General features: G+C 37.4%; 1 long non-coding RNA gene across 1 annotated transcript; it reads right to left on the reverse strand.

Annotated features, from left to right (window-relative positions):
* Positions 1-1,291: 1,291 nt before the first annotated feature.
* LOC134329123 (uncharacterized) lies at positions 1,292-2,899 on the reverse strand. The gene is made up of 4 exons (XR_010014778.1): positions 2,809-2,899; positions 1,975-2,017; positions 1,638-1,686; positions 1,292-1,480 (listed from the first exon to the last, which is right to left on the reverse strand). It is a non-coding gene; the product is annotated as an uncharacterized LOC134329123 (long non-coding RNA).
* Between the last annotated feature and the right edge of the window lie 865 nt (positions 2,900-3,764).

The following is a 3,764-nucleotide window of genomic DNA, read 5'->3' on the forward strand; positions in this document are numbered from 1 at the left end:
TGACGACATCATGGAGCTGGCGGATATTTGAGACTTTGCGCTCCTCCACCTTCCGCTTGAGGATGCCCCAAAGATGTTCTATTGGGTTTAGGTCTGGAGACATGCTTGGCCAGTCCATCACCTTTACCCTCAGCCTCTTCAATAAAGCAGTGGTCGTCTTAGAGGTGTGTTTGGGGTCATTATCATGCTGGAACACTGCCCTGCGACCCAGTTTCCGGAGGGAGGGGATCATGCTCTGCTCAGTATTTCACAGTACATATTGGAGTTCATGTGTCCCTCAATGAAATGTAACTCCCCAACACCTGCTCCACTCATGCAGCCCCAGACCATGGCATTCCCACCACCATGCTTGACTGTAGGCATGACACACTTATCTTTGTACTCCTCACCTGATTGCCGCCACACATGCTTGAGACCATCTGAACCAAACAAATTAATCTTGGTCTCATCAGACCATAGGACATGGTTCCAGTAATCCATGTCCTTTGTTGACATGTCTTCAACAAACTGTTTGCGGGCTTTCTTGTGTAGAGACTTCAGAAGAGGCTTCCTTCTGGGGTGACAGCCATGCAGACCAATTTAATGTAGTGTGCGGCGTATGGTCTGAGCACTGACAGGCTGACCCCCCACCTTTTCAATCTCTGCAGCAATGCTGACAGCACTCCTGCGCCTATCTTTCAAAGACAGCAGTTGGATGTGATGCTGAGCACGTGCACTCAGCTTCTTTGGACGACCAACGCGAGGTCTGTTCTGAGTGGACCCTGCTCCTTTAAAACGCTGGATTATCTTGGCCACTGTGCTGCAGCTCAGTTTCAGGGTGTTGGCAATCTTCTTGTAGCCTTGGCCATCTTCATGTAGCGCAACAATTCGTCTTTTAAGATCCTCAGAGAGTTCTTTGCCATGAGGTGCCATGTTGGAACTTTCAGTGACCAGTATGAGAGAGTGTGAGAGCTGTACTACTAAATTGAACACACCTGCTCCCTATGCACACCTGAGACCTAGTAACACTAACAAATCACATGACATTTTGGAGGGAAAATGACAAGCAGTGCTCAATTTGGACATTTAGGGGTGTAGTCTCTTAGGGGTGTACTCACTTTTGTTGCCGGTGGTTTAGACATTAATGGCTGTATATTGAGTTATTTTGAGGGAAGAATAAATTTACACTGTTATATAAGCTGCACACAGACTACTTTTCATTGTGTCAAAGTGTCATTTTGTCAGTGTTGTCCCATGAAAAGATATACTTAAATATCTGCAGAAATGTGAGGGGTGTACTCACTTTTGTGATACACTGTATAAGGCATAAATCAGCCCGAACTGCAAAGGCAAGGAACACACTGCCCAAGAACCACACCACCTTCTAATACCACTCCAGTATTGGCAGGGGGTCCATGGCTTCAGCTCCCTCAACTCTAGTCACACAGATCCCCAGAACAGTCTCCTCAATCCCCCGTTCAGTTGCAGCCATATCACCATCCTACAATGGAACAGAGGATGAAAAAATCACTTTCTTGAACTTAACAGTACACAAATATCCATTTAGGACTTAACATATCTCACTTTAACCTTTATTTCAACTCAGACGTAAAAGATGGGGTGGTTGCTGTAACAACTCAGAGGAAACTTGTGCTTACCTTCACCCTCCTAGCGCTGATGGTATTGCGTGATTGGGGGAATCCTAAACTGTAGATGAAATTGGATACTATTAAAATGATATATAAATAAAAAATTACTAAAGAAAACTAAAGGAAATCAAAATCAGCAAGACAAATATTTATAAAGAAATTACCAGCTTAAAAAAGAAAAGACATAAAATACATAAAACTAAAAAGTAAGTAAAAGAACCAAACAGAATAAATAATAAGAATTTCCACATTTTTTCTTCTTCACTTAATCTAAACTTAACTCAGTGTTCAGTCAAAAGTAGCTCAATATTCTTCAATTTAGCATAAAATGTAGAAAAAAAATTACCAGTAAAAGGTCAGTCCAACTGCAACTACACATTTCCAACCATCTGTAAACAGAAGATACAAGACATCAGTTATTTTGTTGTAAATAACTAAAATATTATTTCTATAGTAAAGACTTTAACATTACAAATTCATTGATTATCCAATACTGTTCACATGTGTGTGCTTTCCAGGATAACAGTCACAAAACTCAGGTTTGTAATGATACTAACGTTACAGAATCACTTTGTTTTAGTTTGTGCAGAACGTGAGCGCCAAACGAAAAGCATGAAGTTCCCCTCAGGCTCGAGCTGCCTGCTCACATCTTAGCTAGCTAGCTAGGTTGTGTCCATGTTTTTTAATGCACTGGCACAGCAAATATTACACATCTTTTTATTTTCTACCTTCTTCTAATATACTTCCGCATGAAGTAATTTAAGCCATTTTTACCTTTCGGGAAAGAATCTTACTGCCACAAGTTGAGAATACTGGCTGTTGAACTTGACTAGCTTAGCACTAGCTAGCACCACGGCAATGCAACGTTATCACACACAGCGCAGCCGGACTTAATATACAGTCAGCCAACGGCAATCTAGTCAAATCTGCCTCAAGACTTCAATATTATTCACAGAATCCCTGGAAAGATGTTAATAAATAAATCACTATAAGCAGGTCCGCCGTTAGCATTAGCACGCGCGAATTAGCGTTAGCATTTTTAAACAAATAAAGCATGTACAGCAATAAAACTTGAATATTATTCAACTAAAGAGCTATATTAAACAATATAATAAGATAAACATCATGATTAGCATGCAATTAGACATATGGAAAAAGATTTTGTAAAGCTTCACATTACCTGAGATGCCATTGAAACACAATGTGCCTTCACGATGTATTGCGTAATCCCCGGTGCGTCATATCCGGTTTCACCTGATAAACTTATTGCATTAAGTAGTTCCAGGGAAATAAAGCAACTAAGTTAAGTTAACTAATAAACACAATGCAGTCATGTTTAAATCTAAAATGTAATTGATTTGTGTCACACCAGCATATATTCTTTATGCAAAACCAACAGGCACTCAAAAGTGTGTAACTGGTAAATTAGAGCATCATTTTATATCTGTGGTGCTCTGGTTGGAATGTGCACCCAACATGTTGCACAGATGAACTGTAATACATTTTTCCTGTGAATGTGGGGATGGGTAAATTATGCTTGATTTAAATATTATAAATGTGAGAATAAATCACAGTTAATAACGTTTTAAATTTGACTATGGTTTTACACAGTTTGTATAAATGCACTTATTTAACAATTCAATCTTTAAATTAATACAAATGCATAAATAAAGTAAAAGTTAAAATCTGTTTAAATTGTATTGTTGCCTGTCTAATAAGGTAGGCAATACCTTTGTTTTTCCAATTTATGTATGTAAAGTAGTGGTTAAGAAATGCAAAATTACTAAATATTTCTTTCTTTGATCACATATTTTTTTTGCAATTGTACATTTTTAAATGCATTATTAACAGTATTTTTATTTATTTGACAGTGATATATCGGCATAACAAAAGTTTTTTTTTTTGAAAATTACAGAAGATTCTGCTATTTTTGTCAATGAAGATTACTTTATTTTTACAGTTAGTTTTGTTAAAAGTGTCATCTAAAAACTGTTAAAAAACAGATTTTTTATGTATTTCATTTATACAGATTTTTTATGGTAAATCACATGACACTTTTCAATATACAGTTTATTCTTGTAATTTTACAAAAAAATTCTGTCTTTTATAAATACAGGGAAAAACTGTAAAAATTTA

This window comes from Trichomycterus rosablanca, chromosome 15 (genome assembly GCF_030014385.1).
Source record: "Trichomycterus rosablanca isolate fTriRos1 chromosome 15, fTriRos1.hap1, whole genome shotgun sequence".
Taxonomy (NCBI): domain Eukaryota; kingdom Metazoa; phylum Chordata; class Actinopteri; order Siluriformes; family Trichomycteridae; genus Trichomycterus; species Trichomycterus rosablanca.